This window comes from Rhineura floridana, chromosome 22, assembly GCF_030035675.1.
Source record: "Rhineura floridana isolate rRhiFlo1 chromosome 22, rRhiFlo1.hap2, whole genome shotgun sequence".
Taxonomy (NCBI): Eukaryota; Metazoa; Chordata; class Lepidosauria; order Squamata; family Rhineuridae; genus Rhineura; species Rhineura floridana.
In genome coordinates this window covers 14,174,386-14,189,708 of record NC_084501.1, presented here as the reverse complement: position 1 = coordinate 14,189,708, position 15,323 = coordinate 14,174,386, and the positions used below count along the sequence as shown (strand labels likewise).

Below are 15,323 nucleotides of genomic sequence, written 5' to 3'. Positions count from 1 at the left end.
AACTTCAGCAGTCCCTCTTGCTTGCCTGGAAGAAGGATAGTGACCTGTGTTCGGGATGTATGCATCTAGAAAACCTTATTACATGTGCAAGGCTGGAATGTAACCTGTACAAAAGGCACGCAGTGCATCCATTGCCCTGCCCATTCTGACGTCTTGCCCTACCTGGTATGTGCGGCCCCTGGAACATGGCCCAAACACCAAAGAGAGCAGCCCTTGGGTTCCCCACCTCTGGGTTAGAGGTTATGAAGCAGAGGTTGGATGCTCACCTGTCAGGAATGCTTGTAGCAGTGGCTGTCCTACAATAGCAGCAGGTTGGCCTATCCAAAAGAGCGCAACCCCCGGTATCAAGCATCTTGGACCCTACGATTGGCTGGCGAGGCCTTGCCGGTGGTGTCACCACTGGTGGCTGTCCGGTTGGCATTGAACAGTGGCAGGACCTTTTCAGTGGTGGCTCCCCATATGTGGAATGCCCTCCCCAATGAGGTGTGTCTGTCTCCATCACTATTGACTTCTAGGAGGAAGTTGAAAACATTCCTGTTTATCCAGGCATTGGATGGCTGAAGAGGACTGTGCCTGGCGAACCGGAGATCACTGGAGGGAAGAATGTTTACGCATAAATGTGCTTTTGAACTGTTACTGTGCTTGTCTGGTTGTTTTTAAGTGTCATTTTGCTTTTTAGAGTGCATTGAAGTATTTTTAGAGTGCTTTTCTTTTTGTTGCTGGACCGTTTTTGTTGATTTGTTTGCCGCCCTAGGCTCCTTTGGGAGGAAGGGTGGGATATAAATTTTAAAAAATGAAGAAGAAGAAGAAGATGATGAGGAGGAGGAGGAGGAATGACCTCAAGAGACACAGAGCATGATCAAACATGATTCCCCAATAAATATTTTTTTAAGGATTTCAAAAGACTCCTTCAAAGTTCTTTGCCCGCTGGCCTTTAGGAATGTAGGGAGTTGCCTTATACGGAGTCGAACCATTGGTCCTTCTGACTCAGCACCATTAACACTGACCGGCAGTAAGTGTCCAGGGTTTTGGGTGGAGGACATTCCCAGCCCTACCTGGAGACACCAGGGATTGAACCTGGAGAGCAGATGCTCCCCTACTGACCCCTGACCCTTCCCCAGTAGGAAGGCACCTCACCCTGTGCCAGACAGTTGGTCGATCGAGCTCAGTACTGTCCACAATGGCTGCCACCAGGCCTCCAGGCTTTCAGGCTACCCTAGCCCTACCTGGTGATGCCGGGCATTGAGTCTGGGAGTTTCTGTACATATCCACTGAGCTACAGCCCTTCCTGTTCATCATTCTCTTTCTTCCTCAGCAGAGTACAAACCCAGCAGACAGCATAGCTACTAGGAAGAACCAGAGTCCCTTAAATTTGGGAATAAGATCTCTCTAGTGGTTCCCTTCTGAAGTTTGTTCTGTTGGCTGGCTTTGTTTTTGTTTTTTTCCTCCTAATGTTATCTGAAAATGTCTTTTTGTCAAAATACTCATGGGTAGGGCGTTGGAGGCGGTGTCGTTGCATTTGCCTTACTTTTGAGGTGACAGAGGGATGTCTGGGTGAGAGGGTGCTTTCTTTCATTCAGCAAGTCATCTCTCTGGTGGTTTGCATTCCATAGCTTTCCCAGTTGTTCCGCCTTCCCGAAAATCCCAGGACATTCTCAGCTGGGATCTCCAGTAATGAGCAGTAAATCTGGGAGACAATTTATAAAAAGGGAAGTCTGTTAACTTATGAAGAAATCAGTGCAGGTTTTTTTGGAAAGTAAAAGGAAAGACTCCCCTTAAAAGTAAAATTTGTGAGTGCATCAATCTCTGGTGGCTAATTTATTGTTGTTGTTGTTGTGTGTTTCGGTTCATGTATGACTTTGGAAAGCGGCCAATCAGATGCTTCCAGGAAGCCCACAAGCAAGCAGGGCATGAAGGCAACAGCCCCTCCCCATTGTTTTGCTTCAATCGTCTGCTATTCAAAGGAGTCGATCACTGCGCGCTGCCGGTGAGGGCCTCCAGCAGATACCATCTCATCAGGAAGTCCATTCTGCACAACATAGGAAGCGGGCCTTTTGTGTGGTGGCCCCGACCCTTTGGAGTCCCCTCCCCTTAAATATTAGACAGGCACCGTCTCTGTTATCTTTTCGGCACCTACTGAAGGCCTTCCTCTTCCAAAAAGCCTTTTAAGTAGAGACCTTATCTCAGTCTCTGTGTAATTGCTTTTCAGATGTTTTTTTAAATATGGGTTTTTAAGATGTTTTGTTTTTAATACATTTTTAAATAGGTTTTTTAGTGTTTTGGCATTTGCTTTCCACCCTGGGCTCCTTCTGGAAGGAAGGGCAGCATATAAATTCAATAAATAAATAAAGGTATGCTGCCTCTTAACCTGGAGGCTCCATTTAGGTCTGATGTTTTCTTATGCTCATCAGGGCATGGAGACACACCCTTTTGGGCACATGGTGGCACGCAGATGGAGGAGCTGCATGGATCCACACACTTCGGCGTACATGGAATGATGCAAACAGGAGCTCAGGGATTCCCGTCTCCCCTCCACTTCAAATTTGTCAAACACTCCTTTAAAATCCATCTGAACCAGTAGCTATCACTACAGCTCTTGGCAGCAAATCCCCGTATGTCAATTAAATATTGTGCAATGGAGCATGTTCTTTTCTCCAGTCCTGAACCTACCAGAAAGGTGAAAGAGAGAGGAAGAAAAACATTGTCGTGCGAGGTCATGCGACAAAGTATAACTTTTATTTTTTTTGCAAGGCAACACTCAATGTTTTGAAATTCTGAGAGGCCAGTGTGTCGGGGAGGAGAACATCACAGATAAATACGTTGTACATAAACTTCCCCCTCTCAAGCGCATGCAATACCCCAAGTGGGATGAACAACCAGTGACTTAAATATTCCAAGGAAAAGGTGCATTAAATTGGCAAAGGACCCTCAGAGACATTTTTTCCCCAAGATAAGATGCAAAAGAGCCAGGAAGAAAAGCTTGATTGATGCCATGCACAGCTCCAGAATTTATCTCAAGTTTCTGGGGGCCTTTTGATGACAGCGCACGTGTCATTAACAAGGGCGTTGCTTACAGGGCTGATCCACAGGAACGCATTTTGAAGCACATGAGTCAATGCCAACTGGGACACATGGTGGGGCATAGACTGATTGACAGGGCTCAGGACATGGAACCACACACTTCGGGGCACATGGATCCACACATTTGGGGGTGTATGCGTCATTGCACTTTGGAGCATATGGAGTGGTGCCCACAGGAGCGCAGGGCTCCCCGATGATTTTAGCGCATGGATCTGAGCATGGTGGAGGGCAAGCACTCATAGACTTGTCAGGGGGCGGCTGGATGCAACTTGGACCACAGGGCACTGGGCACACAGGGGGGAAGACGTCTCCATATTTCGTATCGCCTTTAGGGCAACAGTTGGGAGGTGGGAGGCAGGGCTGTTTGCACTGCTGAAATTGGTATGCCATCTTTTTTATGGAACTCCGGGCAAATCTGGGGAGACAAGACAAGACATTTTTAAAGATGTTTTGTTTTAATATGTTTTTAAGGAAGTTTTGCTTTCATACATTTTGAAGTCTGCTTTTATGATGCTTTAGAGTGGTTTTAATGCTTTTGTTTGCCAGGCGGCAGATGCTGAGGGTCAGGCAGAGGGGGGAAAGATCTTGGAAGAAGGACCTCTCACCAGTTGAGGATGACAAGTTGGGGATCACAAACAGAGAGAGCGTTGCTGTTGCACTCAGGTCCTGCTTTGGGGCATGAGCCCAGACAAGGACATAGGCCTTTGAACTGGTCCATTAAGACTTTTCTGATATTCTGGTGTTCGCTGCTGCCCTCAGGTATAGTGAAAGACCTCAAATTGTCAGTGTTGAATTAAGATACCACTGAGATACATCCCAGCTGAAATCAGCATTCCCCAGCCAGATGCTGTCAGATGGTCCAACATTCCAGACTATTGGCCATGAGAGCTGTGGCTGATGGGATCACCTGGATACAACCTTAATTGTGGCCTTTTCCCATCTTATCTGACTGAAAGCAGAACATGGCATGATGCATAAGTCCACAGAAGCTCCAGCCTCTAAAGATAGGGGCATAATTAAAGGATCATTTTCCTCCCAGGAATTTATTTATTACATCATTTTACTTTTTTAAACAAACAAACCTTACACTCCACCTAATTTTCAGAAGAAAATCACGACAGCTAACCCATCCACACAACAAAGTGTTTGTTTGTTTGATTGATTTATATCCCACCCTTCCTCCCAGAAGGAGCTCAGGGTGATAAAATCTTAAAAACAGTACATCTAATAAATCTTTAAAACATCTTTTTTTAAAAAAATCTAAAAATAACTCCAACGCAGATGCAGACTGGGATAAAGTCTCTACTTAAAAGGCTTGTTGAAAGACGAAGGTTTTTAGCAGACGCCGAAAAGACAACAGAGTTCTATGACAGTCCCCACTCAAAAGGATGCTGTATCTATTATTATTGAAAACTTAACAGAATTATTATTATTATTATTTGATTCTAGTGAATAATTCTTATACTTCATGTCTGTTGTTATTCATTATTGTGATCTACAGTGGAAAATCTTCATAAATTGGGGGGGGGTAATAAATTATTAGATAAAGTTAGCATTTTCCCCCAGAGGAGAAGATTGTACCCAACATATCCTAGTTCAGCATTGAACAATTCTGGATGAAAGTTATCCATGGCTTCCAACAGAAAGCCTTCTCTGCAGAATGACTGTCAGAGGGTCTCCAGGGTTTAAGACCAGGGAGTTTCCCCCAAACCTCCCTGGAGACTCCACAGATTGGACCTGGGACATCCTGCATGCAAAGCAGGTACTCTACCACTGAGCTATGTCCCTTCCACTAAAATAAACTAAAATCCCAGTCCTCATGGTTTTGACTAAAGGGCTCATATAAAGACTAACCTAGGTAGCAGACCTATACCAAGTCAGACCATTGGTCCATTACTTCAGTCTTGTCTATACAGACGGGCAGAGGGTATCCAGAGTTTCAGATAGGGATTAGTCCAAGCTCCACCTGGAGGTGCCAAGGACTGAACCTGTGACCATCTGCAAGCAAAGGAGGTGTCCTGCTGCTGAGCTGTGGACACAGGAAGCTGTCTTATTTTGAATAAGCCCACTAGGCCATGTAGGCCAGTAATGTCTACACTGCCTAGGAATTGCTCTCCAGATTTTCAGAGAGGAGTTTTTCCAACCCCTACTTGAAGATGCCAGGGATTGAACAGGAGACTAAGGCAACCGGGTCCTGCTATTCAGCTATGGTTCCTCATAAGAACATAAGAAGAGCTCTGTTGGATCAGACCAAAGGCCCATCTAGTCCAGAATCCTGTTCTCACAGTGGCCAACCAGATGCCCCCATGGGAAGCCCGCAAGCAGGACCTGAGCGCAACGGCGCTGATCTCCCCAACTACGATTCCCAGCAACTGGTATTTAGAGATATCCTGCCTCGGACAATGGTGGGAGAACATAAAAAGAACGCTGCCAGATCTTGTGAAAGGCCCATCCAGTCCAGCATCCTGTTCTCACAGTGGTTCCAACCAGATGCCACAATGGGAGGCCCACAAGCAGAACTTGACTGCAGTTGCACACTGTCCAACCTCAATTCCCAGCAGCTGGTTTTCAAAGTCATACTGCTTCTGACAACAGAGGTAGAGGATCGGAAGAGCCCTGCTGGATCAGCCCAGCAACATCTGGAGAGTTACCATCAATGGAGGGGCACAGGTTTCTACAGGTGCTCTACAAGGCCCCCTTCAGCTCTAGAAGAACCTAAGGAGAGCCCTGCTGCTGGATTAGGCCAATGAGGGCCCATCTAGTCCAGCATCCTGCTCTCTCAGTGGCCAACCAGATGCTTCTTCTGGGAAACCCGCAAGCATGACCTGAGTGCAACAGCACAACTGCTTCCCCCCAAGCCGTGTCAAAGTCCACAACGACACAGGCACACAAGATACAACTCAACACGGTACTCTGAGATACTCACCCAAAACAGCACCAACCAAAAGCCAAATAGATTCAGTCCAGGATCGACGACAAGCAAGCTCCTTTTATACTGTTTCATTCAAGCGGTTCCAGAAGTGAAGCGCCCCTAGGGTATTCCGCTGTACTCTGGCATCTTGCCTCCTACACATCTTCCAATTGCTTGTTTAGAACTATTATTCGCATGTGGAATCCTCCCAATCTTGAGGGTATGTATGATGACAAGTTTACTTTTTTGTTTTTTTGCAAAAGCTCATTGGAACGTTACAGGGCCTGATCCATGCTCTCCACAGCAGCCAAGGAAATGTGGTTGAAGCTGGGTTGCAGGAAACACACTCGGATTCATTCCAACAACAGGAAAGGAAATGGTGCCTTTTAAGAAGAATTAAATCTACAGATAGTAAGATATAAAATACATTTGTCTGGGGAGGTGAAGGGAGGTGACTCCCTTGTAAATAGTTTGAACTATTAAATGTACTATAAGAGTACTTGTGGGATAAGCAGGTTAAGGAATACTTAAATATTTATTATTTATTTATTAAATTTCTATCCAGCCCAAAGCAGCCCAGGGTGGTAAACATTCAAGGTGATAAAACAATACAGCTTAAAATATATATTTTTAAAAATTTAAAACTTTGAAAAAGTCAAGAAACAAGCAAATATGCATTTCAGTACAGGCATAGGTAGGTAGGTAGGTAGATTAGATAGATAGATAGATAGATAGATAGATAGATAGATAGATAGATAGATAGATAGATAGATAGATAGATAGATAGATAGATAGATAGATAGATAGATAGATAGATAGATAGATAGATAGATAGATAGATAGATAGATAGATAGATAGATAGATAGATAGATAGATAGATAGATAGATAGATATCACACTATATCTATCTATAATACATCAATGGGATGGAACAAATTCATGAATGAACACATGCAAAATTGGCATGGACTGGAAATAGGCTTGACTGGTCCATCTCGATGTACGTCCACTTCTTTCATTCAAAGTGACCCAGAGTCATGAGATGTACACGTAGCCTCAATGTTCAGTAACGAATACTAGTTGCTGGGGAGGGGGAGAAAGGGAGTGGGAAGGGCTGTTGGCTTCACACCGTTTCTGGACTTCTTGGAGACATCTGATTGGCCACTCTGGGGAAGAGGATGCTGAACCAGATGGGCCTTGGGTCTGATCCAGCAGGGCTCCAATGATGTTCCCATCCATCTCTGTGCTTGGTTTTCCCTCCCTTTCCTATATTGTGTTCTCATTGTCCCTTTTAGACTGCAAATGCTCTGTAGGCAGAGAGCTATCTGTTTGCCCCATGAAACTCAGAAAGGTGTCGTGTTCATTGACAATACCAGAGCTTGGCAAAGTTCCTTTTTTAAAACTACAACTCCCATCAGCCCCAGCCAGCATAGCCGCTGGACTGGGCTGATGGGAGTTGTAGTTCAAAAAAGGAACTTTGCCAAGCTCTGGACAATACTGAGGATACTGCTCCTGCAGCCAGGGGTGGAAAGCTGTGTCAATTTTGATTGTCTAGGCTTCTCATTTTTTCTAATCATACATTCAGTTTGGCAGCAATCGGTGATTTTTTAAAAAAAAATCCTCATGAAAATTCAGCATTTTAGTGTGAATTTCTCCTAATAAACACAACTTTGTATCCTGTTTTGACTACACATTGTTGCAAGCAATTCCTCCAAAGGCAATGCATTTTTGTATGATTTTCACCATTTTTATGCACAATTTCCCTTAACTTGTGCATTTTTGTACACATTACACAGCTGGAGAGCTGCACTGCAAAATTTGGAGGTGTGCTTTAGTTAACAAATTGTTCTAGGAAATGAGACTTTGGTCGATTCAGAGTGAAATGTGAACTGAATCAAATGTCTTCCCCAACCTTACTCTTGGATGGAGAAGAGTTGACTCAATGTGCTTTAGTTCAGATCCGGTGAGGGCATTCCAGTACTTTCATGTAAATCTATGGTAATCTACCAAAATGCTACCACTCACATTGCCTTTAAGGCCCTTAATGGCTTGGGACCCAAATATCTGAAAGCATGCCTCCCTCTATACCAGCCTGCCCAGGTCTTGAAACTGTGACAGATCCCAGACGGCTCAGTAATTTAATAGAGAAGTGACTGATTCCCAGTCAGCCTGAGGCCAGTCACTGTCTCTCAGCCGAACCTACCTTAAAGGGCTGTTCGTGAGGATAAAATGGGAAGGAACTTGAGCTCTTTGGATATGCATGCTATTATTGTTGTTATTTCTGGCAAGGTTAAAAAAACACCTTTCACTCACACTAATTCAAAAGTATGTGTCAAATCTATGCACTACAAATTTTCCAGAATCAGATATATCCAAATAGTAGTTTGAAATGCCAGTTAAAAGGATTTTCTCAATGTGGTAGGATATAATTAATTCTCCCTCCCTCCCTCTCTCTCTCTGTGCGTGTGAGTCTCTTTCATAATCCTCGTTAGCAAATTTCTTGTCGTTTCTTTCTTTTAAGTGCTTGGCTCAGTCGCTCTGTATTCCCCATTGAATCCATAATTCAGTCTGCACAACAACTCCTTGAAAAGGCTAATCTTCCCAATCTGCTGTTATTTAAAGGTTGCTTAAATGTTTTCACAATCTCCATTCCATCTGTGCATTATGTCAGATGCTTGCTGTTTTATGTCTCAAGTGTTTTTTGTGAGTTTTAATTTCCTTTCAGGAAAAATTGGTCGTGACCAAAATTGCAATTCACCAAATCACAAGATACCAGTTTCCAATTCGGAATGCGATTTCAGTTTCTCTCTGGCCCCATCTGTACTATACATTTAAAGTAGCATTATCCCACAGTCATGGTTTCCCTCAAAGAATCCTGGGAAGTGTAGTGTATTACAGGTGCTGAGAGTTGTTAGGAGACCCCCTATTCCCCTCAATTCTAAGAGTTCCCTTGGAAGAGGGACTGACTGTTAAAGCACTCTGGGAATTGTAGCTCTGTGAGGGGGAATTGGGGGTCTCCTAACAACTCTCAGCACCTTTAAGAAAATACACTTCCCAGAATTCTTTGGGGGCAGCCACACCTTCCTTCCTTCCTTCCTTTATCCATCTATCTATCTATCTATCTATCTATCTATCTATCTATCTATCTATCTAATTAATTAATTAATTAATTAATTAATTAATTAATTAATAATTAATTAATTGTGCTTATATACTGCCCCATAGCCAAAGCTCTCTGGGTGGTTTGCAGTAACTAAAAACATTAAAACAAATATACAAATTTAAAAACACATATTTTAAAAACAATTCAAAACACAATTTAAAATTTTAAAATAATTTAAAAAACACGCTAAAATGCCTGGGAGAAGAGGAAAGTCTTTAATTTAATTTATTTAATTTGTATACTGCTTTATATTTGAAAAAGAAGCCTCTAAGTGATTTACAGTGTAGAAAAAAAAAAAGGAAACCAAATTACACATTTAAAACAGTGCAAAATGTTTAAAAGAAACCACCTTAAACATTAACATCTTAACATTAACAATAAATATCATAAGAACCAAATTACACGTTTCACACAATACAAAACTTTTTTTAAAAAAATATGTGCTATTAAATGCTTTAAATGTTCTATTGATGTATGATGTGTATGAGGGTTTTCCTTTGCATTTCAAGACATCTATTTATTTATTTATTTACTTACTAACTGCCATTTCTCCCAGAAGGCACCTAGGATGGCACACAAAAACACTAAAAGCACTTTAAAACATCTTAAAAACAAAAACATATTAAAACAAAACATCCTTTTTTAAAAAGCTTTAAAAATATCTTAAAAAGCATTTCCAACATGGACACAGACAGGGATAAGGTCTCTACTTAAAAGGCTTGTTGAAAGAGGAAGGTCTTCAGTAGGCACTGAAACGATAACAGATATGACGCCTGCCAAATATTTAAGGGGAAGGAATTCCAAAGTGTCGGTGCCACCACACTGAAGGTCTGCTTCCTAAGTTGTGTGGAATGGACCTCCTGATAAGATGGTATCTGCAAGAGGCCTCCACCTGCAAAGTGCAGTGATCGATGGGGGATACAAGGGGTAAGATGATTTTTGTCTCTAAACCTCAATGATGTCATTTACTGTGATGTTCAATGACTTGAATTTGCTTTGCTCTCCAGAGACACTGATGATGCCCTGGAGACGCTTGCTGCACATTACATATTAGGAAACATTTTATCGTGTCGCAAATTCAATTATCCAGAGCTCCATTTTATTTTAATTAGGAACACACAACCATAAATCTTCTGCTTCCTGCTACCACCTGCCAGAGCATCACATTTCTCTCTCTCTCTCTCTTCCTTGAGAATGCAGGAATTGTTCTTCCAGATTTGTTCTGAAGGCTTACTTCCCCTCCCTCCCCCACCCACACACCCACACATACTGGGATTGTTTCATGCAATTGCATCTCCCTGTGGGGAACTGAGGTGTTACAGCCCGTGAAAGGGCTGTACCACATACACTCCTGAACTTTTGATGCAGCTGGAGAAGTCATGCCCCCACCTGTCCAGATGTTTGTACGTTTGCTATGATGGGGACAAAGGCACTGCCTATGCTCAGAGGTGGGGATGGGAGAAAAATTCAATTCAGTTTGCATTCAAAGCTGAATCTGTTAAATTCGTGCTTTCCAAAATGATGTGGGAACTGAACCATGGCCATCTTTCCAGATTCGCAGTTTTTTGAATTTTGCAATGCAGTTCTCCAGCCAAACCATGTTTACTAAAATGCATATATGAAGGGGAAATGTGTATAAAATCGATATATTAATGAATCCAACCTACAAAATGCTTTGTACTTGGGAAACAATGCTTACAGAAATGTTTGCGTTACCCAAAACTGCATAAAATATGTTTATTAGAAGAAATTTGCACTAAAATGCTGATGAACTTTCAGGAGGATTTTTTTTAAAAAAAACTCAAATTTCTGCAGAAATGTGGAGAACTGAACTTAAGATTGGAAAAACAGGAAATGGAGGGAAACAGAAACTGAATCAATATGAGACATATTCTTATTTAAATGAGGCCTTTATTTGTAAATATGAGGACTGGAATCTTATCTTATTTTTAGAGGGAAGGCAATAACTCAGTGACAGAACACTTGCTTTGCTTCCAAAAGATCTTAGATTCAGTCTTTGGCATCTCCAGTTAGGGCTGGGAGAGACCCCTGTCTGAAACCCTGGGGAGCTGCTGCCACCCAGTGTCAACAACACTGAGCTGAATGGACCAATGATGAGACTTGGTATAACTCAGCTTCAGATGCTCCTAAATCCTAAAAAAATGCCACCAGCATGCCAGGTTTTTTTTTTTTTTATGTTTCTTAGCAGCAGCAATGTGGCCTTCACAGAAAACATCACTGGAATGTACCTATTGACACATAAGGCTTGAGGAAGCCACCAACGCATTCAGTATAAATATTCATGTGAAAACCAAGAAACCAGTCCTCTTTGCCAGTTATTTTATTGATCTTTGGGGATCAGCATCCTTGGCAGTGGTTTAATTGGTTATCCCCGTGATATGGCTCACACCCTCTGTGCTACTTAAACTTGTAGAAACATTCAAGGACAAAGTACATCCATCTAAACAGAAGATGAGTTTCAACTGCCTGTGACATAGTACGCCTCAAGGCTTTTCGCCCTGTGTTCTCATGTGATGTTCAGCCAGTTTCCTGCCTCACCCTCATCTTTCCCAGACTTCTGTGTCTAGATTACATCATACATTTAAACATTGCACGGAGGATAAGGCTATAATGGCTGTTAGCCACAATGGATATATTGTGCCTTCATGGTCAAAGGCAGTATGCTTCTATTTTATTTATTTTATTTTATTTTATTTATTTAATTAAGCTTATATACCGCCCGACTAGCAACAGCTCTCTGGGCGGTGAACATTAAAAATGCAATAAAAATAACAGAAAACTGTACACAAAACTGTACAGTCTAAAATCAAAATATAATAATTTAGAATTAACAGGAATTAAAATGCCTCAGAGAAGAGAAAGGTTTTAACCTGGCGCCGAAAAGATGATAGTGTCGGCGCCAGGCGCACCTCCTCGGGGAGACCATTCCATAGTTCGGGGGCCACCACTGAGAAGGCCCTAGATCTTGTCACCACTCTCCGGGCTTCCCTATGAGTCGGAACCCGGAGGAGGGCCTTCGTAGTAGACCGTAGTGTACGGGCCGGTTCATATCGGGAGAGGCATTCCGACAGATATCGTGGTCCCGCGCCGTATAAGGCTTTATAGGTAAGTACCAACACTTTGAATCTGGCCCGGAAGCATATTGGAAGCCAGTGCAAATGGGCTACAACAGGTGTTATATGCTCAGACTACTAGAAACCACAAGAGGGGAGACAACTCTTGTGCTCAGGTCCTGCTTTTCGGCTTCCCATTGGGGCATCTGGCTGGCCACTGACACATGCAGACATGGACAGACACACTAGGGGCTACCACCCCTGCATGCTTTGCACACCAACTCCACCACCTAACCCCAGGAACAGGAACCCAGGAAACCCCAAGCAGTCCTCTCCTCACCAGTCCCCCCCAGGGTCTCCAGGTGTTGGTGCATGGTGGCTGCTGTTGGCCCATTCATGCTCCTCAGGGACTCACCAAGCCTCGCCCTGCCTCACCTATTCCTCCACAACATGCACAGCTTGCCTAGACCCCCTCCACCACTGTCATCTCCTCCACTGCTTCCTCACTTGCCTCCTTCTCTTCATAATTCCACCACCACCACCTTCTCCCCCATTATCTCCTCCCCTGCCTCTGACTTCCCCCACTGCTGCCACTGCCTAGCCCAGCCCATCTCCCTCCTTCCCTCACCCACTTGCCAGCCTACCTCTCCTCACCTGCTGCCACTGCCATGACCCCAAAACATTTAGAAAGCTGTTATTGTAGGATTACAGCATGAGGCAGCCTAAGAAAAATATAATATGTATGGAGATGGATGGATGGATGGATGGATGGATGGATGGATGGATGGATGGATGGATGGATGGATGGATGGATGGATGGATGGATGGATGGATGGATGGATGGATGGATGGATGGATGGATGGATGGATGGATGGATGGATGGATGGATGGATGGATGGATGGATGGATAGCCACTGGCTTTTGCAGTTAGAAGATTAGATAGATAGATGGATAGATGGATAGATAGATAGACAGACAGACAGACAGACAGACAGACAGACAGACAGACAGACAGACAGATATCCTAAATTCTTGAATACCCAAGTACCTTTTCCCTTCTTTCCTTCTAGTTTCCTCCATCAGCCTACCTAAAAGTATTCAACACCAGTCCTACTCAAAGTAGACCCGTTAATGAACATGACTGCCTTAGGTTCATTAATTTCATTGGGTTTATTCTGAGTAGGAATGAGTTGAGTGCAACCCTAAGGCTTCAATCCTGACCATGCCTACCCAGAAGTAAGTCCCCTTGAGTTCCATGAGACTTATTTCCAGGCAAGTGGGGTTAGGATTGCAGCCTTCGATATGACCAACACACTGCAGTCAGAAACAGCAAACTGAGCCATAAACATGCATCTCTTGTACCCCTTAATACTTCACATGGAGGAGGGAGAAGATTTAACATGACTGAGTGCTTCTCACTGTACATAGAAACCTAGCAGAGAAAAGGATCCTAGCCTAGCTTCTCCCTGACATGCGAGATTTCTAGCTGTAGATTCTTTCCCCTGGTGGAAAAACAGCATCCCGACACATCATCACCTCACCTGCAGCTTTAAGTGGTACAAAACCACAAACAAGTTTGCCTCATCATCTGCTGTCTGTGAGAATTAGACCTTAAGGGGACATTCCCTATGTTGAAATAAGAGTTTAATTTCTGAGATTATTATTTTGTTAAAAAAAACACCCTGTCCCCAAAGGCAGGGTATCAACACAGTAATCAAAGCACTTAAAAAAATTAAATCAGATGCTAATATCTACTTTTGACGGCACGCCAGAAGGTTAAAAAAAAGGAGTGTGTTTGGATGGAAAGACAACAAGCCAAACCAACGTATTGCAACCAGAGTTTGAATTAGGAGTCACTGGGAAGAACATACAACAAGTAGGAAAGGAGGAGAAATTCAATTCAGTTTGCATTTACAGCCAAATGTATCAAATTCACACTTTTGAAAACAATATGGGAACTGATAAAAGGCCATCCTTCAAAATTCACACTTGTTTGAATTTTGAGATGCCGTTCACCATCCAAACAATGTTTACAAAATGCATATACAAATTAATTTATTTATTTATTTATTATGAGATTTGTTAGTCACCCATCTGGCTGGTTGGCCAGCCACTCTGGGCGACGTACACGTTAAAATAGTATATAAAACAGTTAAAAGTTTAAGAACACAGTAAAACTAGCCCGTTCCAAAAGCCTGCTTAAAAAACCAAGTCTTCAGGGTCCTGCAGAAGCTCATTATAGACGGGGCATGGCGTAGATCATTTGGGAGAGAATTCCATAGGGTGGAGGCCACAATTGAGAAGGCCCTCTCTCGAGTCCTCACCAGTCTAGCTGTTTTGACTGGTGGGATCCAGAGAAGGTCTTCTGAGGCTGATCTTGTTGAGCGGCATCCCTGTCGATGCTGGAGGCGCTCCTTCAGATAAGCTGGGCCACAACTGTATAGGGTTTTAAAGGTTAAGGCCAACACCTTGAATTGGGCTCGGTACACAACCGGTAACCAATGTAACTCCTTCAACACAGGAGTGATGTGATCTCTACAGCGGCCGCCTGTAATCAGACAAATGGGAAAATGTGAATCAAATGAATATATTTATGAAAATAACATACAAAATTCAGGGAAGTATGAATTCCGAAGGTTAGCTGTGTTTCAGTATATGTATTGTGGTGTAGTGGTTAGACTGTTGGACTATGACCTGGGAGACCAGCGTTCAAATCCCCACACAGCCATGAAGCTCACTGGGTGACCTTGGGCCGGTCACTGCCTCTCAGCCTTGGAGGAAGGCAATGGTGAACCCCCTCTGAATACCCCTTACCATGAAAACCAGGTTGCCATAAGTCGGAATTGACTGGAAGGCAGTCCATTTCCATTTTATTGTTTCAGGAAATTTGCAGATTTGGTAGAGTCTCCTTTAAATGTGAACTGAACTGAATTTCTTTCCCACCCCGAGTGGCAGAGCATATTCCTTGATTCAAAAAGTTCCAGGTTCAGTCCTTGGCATCTCTAGGCAGGGCTGGGAGAGATCTCCATCTGAAAACCTGGAGAGCTGCTGCCAGTCAGTGTAGACAATACACTGGACCAAAGGGTCTGACT

The 15,323-nt window shown here is 43.2% G+C and overlaps 1 long non-coding RNA gene across 1 annotated transcript; it reads right to left on the bottom strand.

Moving 5' to 3' along the window:
- Positions 1 to 2,717: 2,717 nt before the first annotated feature.
- On the bottom strand, positions 2,718 to 6,254 carry LOC133375089 (uncharacterized). The gene is made up of 2 exons (XR_009760071.1): positions 6,008 to 6,254; positions 2,718 to 3,496 (listed from the first exon to the last, which is right to left on the bottom strand). It is a non-coding gene; the product is annotated as an uncharacterized LOC133375089 (long non-coding RNA).
- Between the last annotated feature and the right edge of the window lie 9,069 nt (positions 6,255 to 15,323).